Raw genomic sequence first — 18,138 nt, 5'->3', positions numbered from 1 at the left:
TGGGACAAGATAAACAAGGAATCATTCTTATGATCAAAGCAATATAGAAACAAATGAATATAAGTAAGATACTTACGCTGTCTAGCTGAAGAGCGTTCACATCCCGCCGGTAGACACCGTGAGAAAAACGCTTGCTCTTCGTCCTGCACATCACCCAATCCCTTACCACGGGATAGGCCCTTTCCAGCGGCTCCGTCCTCTTGGGCGCGAGGCTCGGGAAGTAGGAGTACACCCACGCCTATAAAGCAAGATAATCAATAATGATCTTTCAGGATTTGATAAAGAAAGGAATTAACTTTGGTCTAAAGGAAGGTTCATACCTCCAGCAGTAGTCCAGGTCCGACAGCGCCAGGAGAAGTCCCCTTCTCCATCAACTCCGGACGAACCATGGCCCTCATGAAGTGGATGAGGACCGCAAAGCCAGCAGTGACCCAGTCCCAACGTCCTAGGGAGCTCAGGTCAGAAAGGAGGGGAAGAAGCTTCGTCGACAGCCTCTCGCCCTTGTCTCCGAGGTAAATCGAAGACGAAACCACCGAGAGCCACAAACGAGCCCTCCGCTCGGTGACAGGGAGGAGGAGCCGTCTCCCTCCCGTCAATCGTCACCGGCGCCGGGATCTTTCCCGCAAAGTAGTCTCGAACGTAGGAGTGGGCACCAAGCCCCCAAGATCGTGACAGCCTTCGGCGACAAGTTCCAGCCGATCAATCTCCTCGCCTCGGCCGAGTCCACCCTCATGGCAGTCTCCGGCCACTCCACCTCCTCGGTCCCGCACGGCAGACCAGAAATCATGCCGTAATCCTCCAAAGTGACTCCCACCTCACCAAAAGGCATGTGAAACGTGGAAGTCGTATCCCAGAATCAGTCCAAGAAAGCGCGGACCAGGCTAAGGTTAGCCCGCAGCTTCCTCTTCGTGATATCCCTCCAGGCCTGCACCAAAGAACCGAACGCTCCACGCTCGATCATGGCCCGCTCCTCCGCCGACAGCCGCTCGTAGTGCTCCATCGCTGTCGTGTAGCCCGAGAACGACCTGATGTTCCCGGCCTCCTATTGTGATTTGAAACAAAAAGCTATCTTTAGTTTTGAATGAAAATCGAAAGAGATATGAACAAATGAATGAAAGAGGATGAGTAATAAGTAGTGAATTCCTATTTACCAAGCTCTTCACCGTCCTGTAGGACAGGTGACCCTCTGCAGCCCACAGCAGGTGCCTACTCTCCCAAGTCTCAGCCCACGCAGGAGCTCCTCTCAGCTGACGACCTCCTCGCCCAACGTTGGCCCGTCTCGGGGCCTCCTCCTCCACAACAGCCTCCTCCTCATGGACCTCATCCCCAGCAGCCATCACCGCGGCGGTGAAGGCCTGCTCTAAAGCCTCCTCGACAGTAGCAACGTCTATCTCCATGGGAGTCCTCCCAGAAGTAGAAGCCACATCACCTGCAACATTAAAGCAAATTTAGGCCGCGTCACGTGACGACAAGCCTTGGTTAGGGGATTTTCGAGCCTTCGGAAGCCCTGAAATCGCTCTTTCTCGCCATCTTTGGCCATATTCTCACAAATCCAATCACTCATGTGGTAACTTAGGTCAAGTCAAGCCTAATTTGAAGCTTAGTTCCGAGTTCGAGTCGAAATTTCGGCAGCATTTCGTTATAACAGCGATTATGCCCTAGAAAGGTGTCCTGAAAAAGCCGTCACAAACCAAAATTCCGAGATGGTAGAAAGTTTACCCATCATTCAAGGATCCCAAATATCAAGTTTCATCGCAAATGGGCGATCCTAAGGCTATTTTCGAAGCGATTTACGGTTTAGCTGTGAAACCGTCTCAAATTTCATTCAAAGGCTCAAAACTCAACGAAAATTCGAGACAAATACATGGTTATGTTCCTAATATTACCAATTATCCATTTCTAAAGTCAATTTCACAAGGCAAATGCATTTGGGGGAAAAGCCCCAAATTTTCGATTAATTGGGTCATAAACCCCAATTTTTTCGATCCAAAATTGAGCCAATACGGAAGATTAATGCAAGAATGAGACACATACCTCGATTAGTCATGATTAATGCAAGCTTTTGGATCAAACCTTGGCGGAAATGGTGAAGATTTGAGAGAGAAATGTGTAAATTATGTTTCGAAATAATGATTTGCAAAACCTCAGATTATCGCGTTTTTACGCAGAAAATACACTTTAGGGAATAGACGCAGCAGGCGCTGCGCCTCTTCCAAGAGACGCAGCTCTTGCTGCGCCTCTTCCTTGTGTTCCCTCCATACGAATTTTCAAAAATTCGTTATGAGTTTGTTATTTGTGGGCCCATCTTTGGTGCGCCTCTTCCCCGATGCTATTTTATCCTTTTGATCCGTTTGACGATTTTCTTTCGTTCCGGCCCGCATTTTCCAAGCCAGCAGCAGACGGTCGCATATTATCTCTTCCATAGACCTTTGCTTGTCGCAACGAGCATTTATTCCTTCACAGAATTCGACACGCCATCACTATAGCGAGAGTAAGCGGATATACTTTCCCTCTCAAGACATGGAGATCGACATTGTTTCTCTCAGCAGTTCCCGCCTGTGTCCTGCTATCTCGCAATTATTTCTTGAGGACTACCCAAGCAGTCTTCTTTTGGCAGTTCCCGCCTGTGTCCTGCTATCTCGCAATTATTTCTTAGAGACTACCCAAGCAGTCTTCTTTCAGCAGTTCCCGCCTGTGTCCTGCTATCTCGCAATTATTTCTTAAAGACTACCTAAGCAGTCTTCTTTCAGCAGTTCCCGCCTGTGCCCTGCTACTCACCTTATTTAGTCCTTACGCCTGATCTTCGCTCAATAGCTCCCATGTACCTCCGGAAGCGTCTCGAGAAGTCTCATGTATGGTCTCTTCTTATGGCTGGCAAGCTTCCTTACGTAGTCTAATGGACTTTAAACGACCCTCCCCGATAGTCGACAGACTTTAAAATGTTCCCGACGACAGGTCCTTGGCTCAGACCCCTTGAGCCGCCTCGCATCCCCATAGTCGTCAGGTTGTAATCTTCGATTGACCTGAGGGCTATACTTTGACTTTCGCCTTGTCCAAGCCTTAGTCAAAGTGGGGGCTCTGTAGATACCTCATTTCTGCACCTCTCGCAAACCACCCGGTGATGATTGGGCCGCATGTTTGCTACGCGGAACGATTTGTGACAATTCGTAAGTTTATCGTCAAGTGATTGCTCAAATATTAATGTCTACCTCTTAGTTGTCATCTACGTGCCGATACGGTCGTTTTGTGATAATTAGAGTACATTTGGAGTCCGGGCCTAAAACCGTCTTCATTTTTCTGATAACCGTTAAATCCCGAGTCGAATGTTCGAATGTTCCGGATATTTCTATTCCATATTTCATAATTTTCATCCTTTGGTAAACAATTTCCCGTAATATTCACATAAGATATTAAGGAAAACCAAATTATTCCGTCCTACCATAACTTAAACACGGAAATCTTTCTTCCGCAGGAGGGAACCACTTGGGAAACGACGCAGCAGGGTCTTGCGCCTCTTCCAAGAGACGCAGTGGCTCGCTGCGCCTCTTCCCAGTCGTTTTCTGCGTAATTCTCGTATCTTTTTCATATCTTTCCGAGATTCACTTCCAAAGAGTCTCCGAAACCCTAATTCCTTCACGTGATTAGTATAAATAGGAGCTTTTGTTCCTCATATTTCTCACGCGAGTGTCCGCCCTTCTCTTCTCCCTTTGCATTCTAGACCTTTGTTCTTACCTTTTGGCGTCTACGTGCTTGAACATTCGACCACGTAAGCTCGGATCCTTCTGAGTACCAGCCTCGTTTGCATGACCGACCAATTTGACCAACTCCACATCAATCAACTTAATTAATCTATTTGTTTTCCTCTTACGAGGGCACTTTCTTTGCATTCGCGTCGAGCATCACTAATCGATATCTTAGTCCTTCTCGTTTCGTCAAACATGTAAGTCTGAGGGTGTATAATCCTTCTTTTATTATTGTTATTTACTTTTTGTATCATCAATTGTAAGGTTTACGTCGAAAATACCTCTTAAAACCGATTTCTAAACCGTGCTTTAAAACCCTTTTTACGGATTTCCAGAAGACTGGCCGTCAAGAAAGGACGCAGCAACTGCTGCGCCTCTTCGAAGGAGCGCAGCACCTGCTGCGCCTCTTCGTGAGGCTGCCGCAGTTCCTGCTCCCTTTCTTCTTCCTTCGTCCTCTGTAATTCGTTCTTTCTTATTTGTTTTCGTTTGTTTCTTGTTAATTCTTCGTCATAATAGTATAATATTTCACATGTATATTATTATTCACCATTAACATGTTTAATTCATCATAAATTCGGCTTAAATCCCTTATAATCTCATATTTGCGGGTTTTCGTCATTAAACTCAAATCCGGGTTGTAGAAATTCGATTTGTTCATATTGAGTTTCTGGAATTCGACCTTTGATATATTTCCATCTGTTTATTCATCGTCACCATCATATATTCATTAATCCATTGTATTTAACCTAATTAATTAGTTTAATTTGTTATTAATTGATCATTCGTTCATGTAAATAATTCATCTTAATTCCGTCTCATTCATGTTTTATTGCTTTATGACCCATTAATCACATGTAAATAACCTATTAATCACTTTCATCCGAGTAAATAATTTAATCAATCATTAAATTTACCGACGAGTATTAACAACACGCAATTCCGGCTTCACAGCCAGAATTCAGGTCAGGAACAGACGCAGCAACTGCTGCGCCTATTCCAAAAGACACAGTTCTGCTGCGCCTGTTCCGGGTTGAATTCTGTCTCTGAACTCCGTTTTTGCTTTGACCTAGTTTAATTAATTACGTATTAATTAACTATTAACCGTATTATCACCTTCTGATTTGTTCGTTAATTCTTTTATTCTTTCTTTTTCTCAAATTATCCGTTTTAAAAGGTATTTTCGACATAAATCGCCTATTCCATTGTAATTATTGTAATTTTCTTTATTGTATTTATCATTATTTCTTGTATCATTTGTATGTTTTCACATGTAATTGAGCATTAAATCCTACTTTGACATTAATTGTATGTTAAATTATGTGTTCACCGACTTAGTTAAATCTTCACATGCTAGGATTAAAACTTGGATGTTGCATTGCATGCATATAACCGACGATATATCGAGTATAAATGATGTCCCTAATCATTAGTAGAGGCCGCTATCGAGGCGGGCGGGTTAGGTGTTCGATCAAAAGAGCTTCCTAATACGTACCCTCACCCCTTACTCCAGATCTCCGTGAACACCCGTGTTCATTGGCATCCACGAGAGTCATTCTAGACATAGAATGCTAAGGGTAACGATTGCTTAGTGTTCATGTCTCTACTTTGTGTCTTGACATGGCACGAGGTATTCGAACGGTTCCAATTTCCCAAAAAAATTGGTGGCGACTCCAACAAAAATGCAAACGCTTGTTTCTCTTTCCTCCCAAGCGCCCCCGTGGGCCCCCTACTGTCCATAGCTAGTTATATTTTAGGGCGGATAGCGGAGTGGAAGGACCTTTTCTTTACCCTTCTCACATCAGACTGACTGGCCTCATCTCTAGATTTGTGTAATACCATGATAACCCGACATCATGGCATCTCTCTCTTTATTTTCTCTCTACCCTTGTTTTTATTAGTTTAGTTCAAATACTCAAACCCCCATCTTGTGACCTTAGACAGACCGAATTAACGAGTAGATAGTGACCGCCTCCCTGTGGATACGATACCCGACTTACCTCTGCTGCATTAGTAGAGCCAGTTGGTTTTATTTTTGATAGGGTTGCGACAGCCGTGTCAAATTTTGGCGCCGTTGCCGGGGAGGCAACTATTCTATTTACTTGTTTAATTTTGTATGTCTTTAGCTTCAAGGGATTTTTTCCTTGAGGCAGTTCTTATCTTTTTCCTTAGTGTTTTTTTGATAGGCCCTACAAGTCCTACTTAGACAGTTCTAGGTAAAAGATCATCAAATGGAAGGCTTGAGTACCTTTAATCTTCCACCTATATTCCATCCTATGGCACAATAGGTGGTCTACTGTGAGAGATGTGGTGCTGCGGGGCACAATGCGGTAATTTGTTTAGCAGAGAGCGGGGAAGTCTACGCGTTTAGGCAGCGTAGACAAGTTGGTCATTCCTTCAAATATGTGCCACCACATCCGCTTCAGCAACGAGGTTATCAAAAGCCTCCATTTATCTAGCCACCGCAACAAACCCCTCCTCCCGTTACAAAGAATGAAGAAATTGCTGATTTGAAGTCTTTGGTGAAGGCACTTGCACTTCAAATACAAGAAACCAAATCTAGAGTGGCTCACCTCAAGCTACTTGAATCTCAACTAGCTCAATTAGCTGCCGAGTCGGATTCTAGGGACTCAGAGACGGTATATGCTGTTTTTCTCGACAGTAGTCTTTCCCATGAAAGATCTGAGTTGTCTATTGATGATGAAGACATGCATGACTCAGAAGTTGAAGGTGCTAACGAAGGTGAAGCTTTTCTCGAATATTTCACCACGGTTCAGCATCAGGAGTTCGATCGAGCAGATTCCACCACTCGATCGAACAAATTGGAGGAGGATTTGCTCGATCGACCAGATGTGAGTGTTCGATCGAGTACTGCTGATGAAGAAACTCCTCGATCGAGCACTATGCATTCTCGATCGAGTGATATGGCCATGGAGAGTAATGTTATGTCACTTTGGTCCGTTTTGGATGACGATTTGGACGAAGACAATGGTTATGGTGAATCTCCCCTTTTCAAAGCCGAGCTGGATGCTTTAGAGGCTGCGATTTACGGGACGGAATCCACAAAGGAGAGGAATGAGAAGGTAGCTGAGTCCGGGAATGTTCCTAGCACGGTAGAGGTAATAGATTCTTTTATCAATGATTCCAACATTAGGAGCAACCGACCTGAGGTAATTAAAGATAACTTCATGATTATTGCTATGACTGACAGTAAATTACCTCATATGACTTTTGCTTTATGTTTCAATACTCCACCCCCTCCCAGTTGGACAAATAAGCTAATAATGTTTCACCATATTTGTAATCGAAAATTTGTTAGGCCGAGATGGTACTTCAGATTGCTCTTATATGCTCCTTTTCTATTTTGGTGCTACTTATGCTCTTGTGTAGCATATGCGCAGATTTATGATCTTATGCTAAGAGCTTTGAGTTGTTTTGATTATGACCAACTGGAGCAGCTGGATGAAGAAAAGAAGGTCGAGCTGGGACCTGTCTGAAACTAGCGCTGACCGAAAGGCAACCCGGAGTTTAGCTTTTTAGTTGTTTTTCGAATTTTTCAGTTTTTTGCTATGTGTGTGATAAATGGTTTTTACAACCATAGACTTTGAATAATTTCGGCTTGGTCTTTGGTCGTATTTGTGGTTGTTATTTACGTCTTTGCAGGTGTTTCCTTGATGCCTAAGAGTTGCGCAATAAGGAGCTCCCGATCGAGCAATTTTCTACTCGATCGAGTGACTTACTCCCTCGATCGAATGCTTTCCCTCCTCGATTGAGCATCCACAGAAACTATCATCTCGATCGAGCAATTCCCTTTCCTCGATCGACAGCTTATGCAGCCCAATGTACTCGATCGAGTACTATATCCTCTCGATCGAAGTACTATCGGGTAGATTTGTTTGATTCGCTTCCTGTGACACTGATGGAGCTGTTATGCGACCTCCCTTGTTGCTGGCTGGTTTGGGGAGGTCCTTACTTCGCGTATTCTTGTGAGTTTTCCGCAAGTTTACTCTCTCCTTTTTAGTTTGCATTTCCTTTCCCTATTTTTGAGTACAATGAGGTCATTGTACAGTTTGGTTTGGGGAGGTATATGCATCCATATCTGTGTCTACATGTTGTTTTCATTTCATTTCAGTTATCATGTTTAATTTCTGTATGCATTGTTGTTTATTTCTATAATAATTCAAAAAAACATAAAAATTAGAAAATTCTTAAATTCAAAAATTTCACGTTTACTTTTGCATATAGGTCAAGTCGGAATGGTGGATTTCAATGATGATATTGCACTATAGTTTGTCTTTTCGCTTAAGCCTTGCGAAAAACTGTTATCTTTTAGCTTTGTCTTATTGCATACATACGAGTTAATGTTAAAGTTAAAATACGGCTGAACAAATAGACTTGACCTGAAACTTTGGCAAACTACTTATAATTTCTAAGTTTTAGAGCCGTATAAACTGGTGTCATTTATAGTTTCATATAGGATTGTTAGTAGTATTCTCCTTACACAGCATGTTTCATTAATTTGCACGTATATTCAATTGCTTTTTGCCTACATACATTCGGATTTGTGGTTGGTGTCACATGCAGGGAGGCGCTTACAATTCTCCTTTCTTTCATTTTTACCCATTTAACTCCACATTAGCCAAATTTGCCAAATTTAGCCTGCCTCGTCAAGCTAGTTTAGTATATGCTTATGCGGTATTTTGTCTTTTGATTCGAGTTTGGCTCGTTTTGTATTGATTTGGAGTTGGTAAAAGAGAAAGAAAGAAGGAGGATGTGTTGAAAAAAGCTGAACATGAAAAAAAAAAAAAGAAAAATCAGAAAACCCTGAAAAAGAAGAATGAAAAGTTTGATTGTTGACGGTTTTTACTCCTATACCTTGTTTATATCTTATGAGGAGTATGTTTGGTTTGGTTAGTGAGTTTGTGTGCCACAATAAAGGGAACTTATGCTTGATTTTTGATGATTAAGAATCGGATTTGGTTCATTTGGTTTCGTTAGGTAGCTAGCTTGACTATTACCTCACATTTCCAGAAATGTTTTTCCTTTTCTTACCCATTGCCTAACTAAACCATATTTTTGTAAGCCCTCGGCTGTGACGGGGCCTTGTTTGGTTGGAATGTATATGTACGGTAGCTAGAATTGTCTATCATATTAGCTGCATGCATGTTTATGTCGGTCGTAGTTTAGGTGAGCGACTATTTTTCTTCTTCTCTTACAATTCATATGCTTACCCTTTGCTTCACGAGAGAAGAGTGACCCGTGAGAGTCCATCATTAAAGGTCTTGCAAGGTCGACAGTTCAGCTTTATTATAAACATCTTACAACTCGTTTGCATTTGACAGTTTTTGCTATAAGTATTAGTGCTTGCATTAAATCGGTTTAAGTGGACAATTTGTAGCTAGCCCTGAGTTTTCTTTTCTCTTCCATTAGTTTGCATATAGTTTGCTTGAGGACAAGCAAATGTTTGGTTTGGGGAGATTTGATGCTTGCATTTTATATAGGAATTTTGTACTTCATTTGCACGCATTCCTATGCATATTTAGTAGTGTTTAGCTACAAATGTCCCCCGAATGGTCTACTTTGGTTTGTCTTGTATTATTTGCAGGTATGAACTGGAGAGGAGCATAATCAAGCTTAATACATGTCCCTATGCATGCATTTAGGAGATGAGTTGAGTCGGAGCTTGGAGACTACTATTTTGAGATGTGCATAGAAGTAAGGTAGCTAGGCGAGCAAAGGAAGAGCTTCAAATTACTAGTGCCTACGTTGAAGAGCCATATATCGAGTTGTACAACTGATTTTCAAGTTATTCCAATTGGTGATGAAAGCTTGTTCTCTTAGCTTTCCAACGCCACTAGAAACGCTCTGTTTGCCCAAGTAACGAAGAAATGGCGGCTGTTTGAAGTTCAGCGCGCGAAGCAGGAATTGTGCGCTGGAAAGTACTCGATCGAGTACTATCTTGTTCGATCGAGTACCTAAACCCTCGATCGAATGGTGCCTTTTTTATAGTGTTCGATCGAGTACCTAAACCCCTCGATCGAATGGTGCCTTTTTTATAGTGTTCGATCGAGTACCTAAAGTCCTCGATCGATAGGTTTTTTCTAGGAGTTACTCGATCGAGGAGTTCTAAAGTCCTCGATCGAGTACTTTTCTATGGACGTGGGATTTTTATCTTAATATCGTATCTTAGGTTGAATAATTGTCTTTCCTATAAATAGGAAAGACATCATTAGGTTTAATATCTCCCTTTTCACTCTCTTTTTTCTCTCTCTTTTTTGGACACTCTTTCAAATGATTGTTCTGCTCTCTTTTTCCGAATCTTAATTTGTAATTCTCTCTTTACTCTTTTCCATCTGCGATGGTTATTATTTCTTCATCTTTTATTCTTGTTATGTTTATGCATAGCTAATCCCTTAATGCTAGGATTAGGGAACCATGGTAGTAAAACGATGATGCGATAGTTGGTTTAGGAAATTTAATGTGAGAATTGTTTCTGAAGCAAAACAATTCACCTTTGACATGTTTGTACCCGGTTTTGGTCCCTTGACCAAAATAGGGTCCAAATAAGAAATCCGTCTAAGAATAATTGAGCTTTTTCGGCTTAGAAGTATTCTATGAAGAGTCAAGAGCATTTTTGTCTAAGGGTTGGTGTCTTGGGAAGGTGGTTGTCATAGAGCAAGGCTAAGGACAAACCGGGTGGCCCCTTTTACACGGTTTGCAACACCAAGGACAAGGGTCGCTTTCAAGTTTCCCATTTCGTCCAAGACAACCTCTTAAGCATCTCTTACATGCTCTAGCTCTTATATCCTTTAAATGGCCGGATCTTTTGAAGCTTCCAAGGAGTCCTAATTATCATTATCCTCATTAGTTTACTTTCTTGTTTTTCCTTTAAGATTTTTAACTTGTGTAAGGCCTAGGGCCACCTTTTGAAACCGGTTTTCTAGGGTCTTTTGGACCGTTAGATTGCTAGGTTGGATGGATGGATAGGATTATTTTGCTTGGCCTATAAAAGCAAGGCATTCCTTAGTGTAAAAATCAGAATTTGATGAATGAACAAACACAAGTTAGAAACCTTGATTTCTACTAATCTCCTTTGCTTAGTGCTGGGAAATCCTCTTTTGCTTAGTGCTTAGAGTCGGGTATTTTCTTTGCTGTGTGCTTGAAATTATCCTTAGGCTTAGTCTAGTGGCTTTGTGCTTGGATTAAGTCATATCCCAATCGCATCCTTTACTCTATTCGATTGTAGAGTTCTGGAACCGTGGTTATAAACAGTTCTGTCGACTGTTCGATTGCAGTCTTCAGAGTTTCTGTTGAGTTTTTAGTCGTTTTTTGTCACAATTAAACAGTCCCATTCACTGTCCAATTCGAGTCCTTTTTAATCAAAACCCGAGTCCTAAGAGTTTCACTTCAAATTGGTTATCAGAGCAAAGGTTTAACACAATTCCATTGTTGTGTTAGTCTTGGGTTGATAATCCTTCTTGTGAGTTCACTAAACCTCAACTACTTTCAAAAACACAAAAACAACCATGAGTGAAGAAAGGCTACTTGGAATTGAGACTCAAGTAACACAACTCTCCGAGAAATGCGACCTAATGATAGACTCCTTCAATGCTATCATGGCTAACATTCCAACACCACCAAGGGACCGAGGAAGACATCCACCTCGCCGTGGTAGAGGACGTGGCTGAGGTTTTGGAGCAAGAAACCACGAAGCCGACCATGAAGAGGAGGACTTGCACTCGGATGAAGAGGGTTCTTTTATGGAGGCCGAGCATGAAGAGCATCCTAAAGACCTAAAGGTAGAAATTCCGGACTTTCATGGTAGTTTAAATCCCGATGACTTACTAGATTGGTTTAGGTCAATTGAAAGAGTCTTTGAATTTAAATCATACTCGGATGCCAAGTCTTTCAAGGTTGCTATTTTAAAGTTCAAAGGTTATGCATCTCTTTGGTATGAAAACATGAAAAGTCAAAGGAAGAGGGATGGTAAAGAGCCCATAAAATCTTGGTCAAAATTGAAAAAGAAGCTTAGTGACAAGTTTATTCCCAAAGAGTATACTCAAGACATGTTCATTAAACTTACTCAACTAAAACAAGATCAACAACCACTTGAGTCTTACATTAGGGATTTTGAACAACTCACTTTGCAATGTGAAATCAATGAGAAACCGGAACAAAAAATTGCTAGATTTGTTGAAGGATTGGATGATAGAATTGCTAATAGAGTCCGAATGCAACCATTGTGGTCTTTCAATGAAGCCGTGAACTTGGCTTTAAGGGTGGAAAAATGGGGCAAAGGGAAACCTTCCAACTCAAAATTGTCGACCAAAACAACCACCAAGACTACCTATGCCGAGACCAAACCCAAAGAAACCCACACCCCAACCATGAACCCCACACTTGACAAAGGAAAAGGCATTGAGACCTCACAAAGAAAGACCTTATCCCTCAAAAAATGCTTCAAATGTCAAGGCTATGGCCACTTTGCCAAAGAGTGTCCAACTCAAAGAGCCCTTAGTAGCTTTGAAGTGGTTCATTGGGGAGAGGATGAGATTCTTGTGTGTGATGAGGGTGAGGAAACCGAGGAAACTAAGGATGAGGAGGTAGTATTGCCGGATTCCGGGATGAGTCTAGTCACTTGGAGAGTGTTGAGTGTTCAACTATTGGAAATGGATCAAAGACAACAACTTTTTAGGTCTAGGTGTACCATTGGAGGGAAAGTTTGCAACCTAATCATTGATGGAGGTAGTTATACTAATGTGGCCTCTAGTGTCCTTGTTGAGAAACTTTCCTTAAACACCCAAAACCACCCATGTCCTTACAAATTGAGGTGGCTTGACAAGGGAGCCGAATTGAAGGTTGATAAACAATGCCTAGTGTCCTTCTCCATTGGCAAGAATTATGTTGATAAGGTTCTTTGTGATGTTCTACCTATGGATGCTTGCCATCTCCTACTTGGTAGACCTTGGGAGTTTGATAAGAGTGCGGTGCATCATGGAAAGGATAACACTTATTCCTTTGAGTTTGACAAGAAGAAGATCACTCTAGCACCTCTTCCACCATCCTCCATGCTTGAACCTCACAAAGAAGTGATGCTAATCAAGGAGGCCGAAATGGTCCCCGAAAAGAGTAATGAGAAAGGTGTTCATGTTCACTTTGCCGAGGGTGTATCCAAGGAACAAGACGAAACATTCCCTAGCATGGTTCAAAATTTGAACAAGTTCTTTCAAGATGATCCATCTAATGTCGAGCATGTGTCCAAGGAACAAGATGAGCCGTTCACTAATACGGTTCGAACAAGGGACGAGGTCCATGAAAATGTTCCTCCAATTGCTAATCCAAGAATGAAGGCCGAGGTCCCTAAAAATCCTTGGTTCGACTATGGTGTCCATAAGTTCAAGGACAAACTAGGGGAGTGTTCAAATGTAAAAGAAGAATCCAAGTGGAGTAATGCCAATGATCAAGTCCAAAAAGAACTCTTTGCCAAGGTTGGAGCCGAAAGTACCATTGGTGGGGTACAAGTTCATCATCCCGTCTCTCCCACCACTAACCCAATTGGGAATGAAAGCAAGGACAAGTCAAGTGCCTACTTGAACGATCAAGGAAATAGGGTCAAGAAATGGGTTCAAGAGGGGATTCTTAACAATGTCCAAACCGTAGGTGCCCATGATGGTGTGCATTGTGACTACTCCGTACACTCTACTCCACGCTTAAATGAAGATGAGTACAGGGCCAATGACACGGGTGGTATGATCCGAACAGTCAATGAGAGTGTTCACCCAAGTAAGCAAGGAAGTGGTGTCAAGAAACGGGTTGAACAAGGGCTCATTCGTCATGTTCAATTCATTGCCAATGAGGAAGGGTCCATGAACTCCAAGCAAGGGACGAAATTCAGAATTGGGGATCAAGTTTGGGTCCATTTACACAAGTTAGGAGTCCTTACAAAAGGGGCTAAGCTCATGCCAAGAGAAGGAGGTCCGTTCAAGGTCACTAGTCAAGTTGGGCGTGACAAGTATAAGGTCAATCTTTTGGGAACCCATGCCACATTCCATGTTAGTAATTTAAGTCTTTTTGATGAAGAGCTTAGTGATGAAAATGTCGAGGATTTGAGGACAAATCCTTTTCAAGAGAAGGAGTTTGAAGCAAAACAATTCACCTTTGACATGTTTGTACCCGGTTTTGGTCCCTTGACCAAAATATGGTCCAAATAAGAAATCCGTCTAAGAATAATGGAGCTTTTTCGGCTTAGAAGTATTCTATGAAGAGTCAAGAGCATTTTTGTCTAAGGGTTGGTGTCTTGGGAAGGTGGTTGTCATAGAGCAAGGCTAAGGACAAACCGGGTGGACTCTTTTACACGGTTTGCAACACCAAGGACAAGGGTCGCTTTCAAGTTTCCCATTTCGTCCAAGACAACCTCTTAAGCCTCTCTTACATGCTCTAGCTCTTATATCCTTTAAATGGCCGGATCTTTTGAAGCTTCCAAGGAGTCCTAATTATCATTATCCTCATTAGTTTACTTTCTTGTTTTTCCTTTAAGATTTTTAACTTGTGTAAGGCCTAGGGCCACCTTTTGAAACCGGTTTTCTAGGGTCTTTTGGACCGTTAGATTGCTAGGTTGGATGGATGGATAGGATTGTTTTGCTTGGCCTATAAAAGCAAGGCATTCCTTAGTGTAAAAATCAGAATTTAATGAATGAACAAACACAAGTTAGAAACCTTGATTTCTACTAATCTCCTTTGCTTAGTGCTGGGAAATCCTCTTTTGCTTAGTGCTTAGAGTCGGGTATTTTCTTTGCTGTGTGCTTGAAATTATCCTTAGGCTTAGTCTAGTGGCTTTGTGCTTGGATTAAGTCATATCCCAATCGCATCCTTTACTCTATTCGATTGTAGAGTTCTGGAACCGTGGTTATAAACAGTTCTGTCGACTGTTCGATTGCAGTCTTCAGAGTTTCTGTTGAGTTTTTAGTCGTTTTTTGTCACAATTAAACAGTCCCATTCACTGTCCAATTCGAGTCCTTTTTAATCAAAACCCGAGTCCTAAGAGTTTCACTTCAGTTTCTTTAGCAATATAATTATAATCGTTTGGTTGAATGCATGCAACTGAATTAGTTAATCTGGTTAAGTTCAGACCTAGATCGGAAGATTGGAATGAATAGACCTGTTATGAACAATAGACTACACTAGTGAGGGTGGAAGCTAAGCTAGTTGTATTTTAGGGTGGATAGCGGACCGGAAGGACCTTTTCTTTACCCTTCTCACATCAGACTGACTGACCTCATCTCTAGATTTGTGTAATACCATGATAACCCGACATCGTGGCATCTCTCTCTTTATTTTCTCTCTACCCTTGTTTTTATTAGTTTAGTTCAAATACTCAAACCCCCATCTTGTGACCTTAGACAGACCGAATTAACGAGTAGATAGTGACCGCCTCCCTGTGGATACGATACCCGACTTACCTCTGCTGCATTAGTAGAGCCAGTTGGTTTTTATTTTTGATAGGGTTGCGACAGCCGTGTCATAAATCATGTGGGCTTTCCTTTTGGTGGCGAAAAGATGAGATTGTACTTTTAAATCGGCAACTATCCATTTTATGGATTTTGATGTCTAGATGGGTGGGACGAAATTCCGTGTTACTGAATTCTATGGGTGCCCTGTTGTACAAGATCGTCATCCATCCTGGCAACAACTAAGGCTTCTTGCTTCTCGATCGCATGAGCCTTGGTTGTGTGTTGGGGACTATAATGGGGTGTTATATTCGATAGAGATGAAAAGTGGTCGCGAGTGCAGTGGCAGATGAACAATTTCCGGAATGCAGTTGATGATTATGGTCTTCGGGACTTACAATTTTTTTTGCGAAACAAAAAATGTGTAACGAGACTCTCTTTACAACAACGTGGAACATGAGTTTACACCCTAACAATACTATATTAAAAAACGACTTATATGAGTTCGTTTCAGTGGAACATGAGGGTTTAATAACTTAGACCATGTTCTTTTGGACTTAAAGTCACTTAATTTAGTTCACTTCAGATCCTATAAGTTCAGTTCAGTTCAGATCCTATAAGTTTAGTTCAGTTCAGATGCTATAATTTTAGTTCAGTTCAGATCCTATAAGTTCAGTTCGGATTATATAAGTTCAGTTCAGTTCAGTTCAGATCTATAAGTTCAGTTCAGATCATATACGTCACTTAATTTAAGTTCACTTTAGATCCTATAAGTTCAGTTAAGTTCAGTTCAAATCCTATAACTTCAGTTCAGATCTTATAAGTTCAGTTGAGATCCTATAAATTAAGTTAAGTTCGGTTCAAATTCTATAAATTCAGTTCAGTTTAAATCAGATCAGTTTCAGTCCAAAAGAATAAGCCTTAAACCTGCACAAAAATTTCTATTTTCCGCCAACTTGAATAAAATGTGACATACAATATTACGATTTCGAGAGGTAGGACTTAAGAATTAACTTTACCTGAAAGACATCATTTTATAGTCACTTTTGGGGAAAAAAAATTAAAACAAGAAAGTTTGAATGAAGTTTGTTCATATACAAGTATACAACCGTGTTATTTGTATAAATGCTTGATTACTCAATGGTTGTCACAAACATACGTCTTATATCCTAGTACATACTTAGTCAACAGAAAGTAAAAGAAAAGTGGTGCTTGGAACACTATCATTTATAAATCTCTCACCCTAATGGACAAGCGACAAAGACACTTCAAGTGTATGTATCTTATAAAGTAATAATCTGAGGCACATATTCTTGTTTGAGACGACTACAATGACAAGTTTAGAGTGTAGCAATGACTTCTTATTCTGGGATAGTGTGATGGATTAAAATAAAATAGCTTACTATATTTCCTACGCTATTTTCTATGCATTTTGAAGTTCACAAAATCTCATTTGTGACGGCACGTATCCGTCACTTTGGAGTGACGGATACCATTTTCCCTCACAAATGACCCAAATAGAGGAGAGAGGGAAGCACATGGGGGGTGCCCCCACCTTGTCCCCCTATCCGTTTTGTGAGTGGCATTATCCGTCACTTGCTCCGACCCGTCTTCAGCAAGACTAATTGTTTGAAGTTAGCGAATCTTTGAAGTAATTCTCGGCACATTTTTTTTTATCTTGGGTCATTTGAAACAATCTTTTCATTTTTCTAACATAAATGTAAAGTTACGTATATTCGAAACCACAATCTTCTTAAGTTGTGATTTGTAGGTGTCATTGAGATATTGACGTAATATTTTATTTTTGGGACAAAGACGTACAAGAAATGGAGCAACAATTTATCTATAAAGAAAAAGTAAACATAATATTCCGTGTTTTGAAAAAAATAAGACATTCCAATAAAAAAAACGTGAAAAGATTAGCGAGTGAGAGAGCGAGATATAATATTTTATGGGATATGCTAAATCCCGCACACAATTTTGCTTAATCCAACACTTTTTTCCGTCTTATTCCAACTTTACCCCTCCTACTTTTCACACACAATTAGAGAGAGAAATTAGAAGGAAAAAAAAAAGCAAACAAAACCCAAAAACAAGTCGGACATTCAGTCCACCAGCCGCCCAATCACCACCACCCTCCCCCGCTCCTCCCGGCAACGATCACCCCGGCCTCCCCAGCGCCGACCACCACCTACATCGGCGAACTTGTATTCACCATCGCAACCACCGCTAGTAACCCTCAAAGAGCCACCGCAATACTCCTCTTAAACAGCCACCGCAACAAGAACAAGCGACTACTCACTGTGTTTTCCCCATAACGTCGACCCTTCTCCGACCACCCTACCCCGACCAATTCGACAGCCAACAACCACTCGTTTAACAACCCAAAATCCAAACCCTAATTGTAAAATTCCATCTTTTAAGAAAAAAACAGTCATTTCAATCGATTAAACGATGTGTGTTAATAGATTTGTTGATAAAACGTTCAAATCACTTGTGATTTATCCAAATTAAAATCCATAATTGTCTAATTGGTTAGGTTTTGGGGAGGAAAGGGAGAGAATTTTTTTAATTTGTTTTCAAGATGAAGGAAGGGTAGGATTGGAAAATTGAGGTAAATTGTGCGGGATTTAGCAAAACTACGTGCGGGATTTAGCACATACGTATTTTACGTATTATTTTTCCATATTTTTTTTTGTCTTTCTACACCGTCAGGAGTCAGCATATAGTAAAGTTATTTGAATTTGATCGTTTTAGTTTCTCTAATCTTATAGGTAAGTAATTAAGCATGCATTTGGGCAACGTTTTGGTTGACAAAGACGCTTCAACCAATCTTCATTATCTTCATGTCAATTGTCAAGAAGCACATACAACATACAGTATACCATTAGAACCTGACAATCTAACTCAACCAAGAAGGTTCTGAGAAACTTATGCCAATTCCCAATTAA

Source organism: Silene latifolia, chromosome 1, assembly GCF_048544455.1.
Source record: "Silene latifolia isolate original U9 population chromosome 1, ASM4854445v1, whole genome shotgun sequence".
NCBI lineage: Eukaryota > Viridiplantae > Streptophyta > Magnoliopsida > Caryophyllales > Caryophyllaceae > Silene > Silene latifolia.
This window is presented reverse-complemented; position numbering follows the sequence as displayed.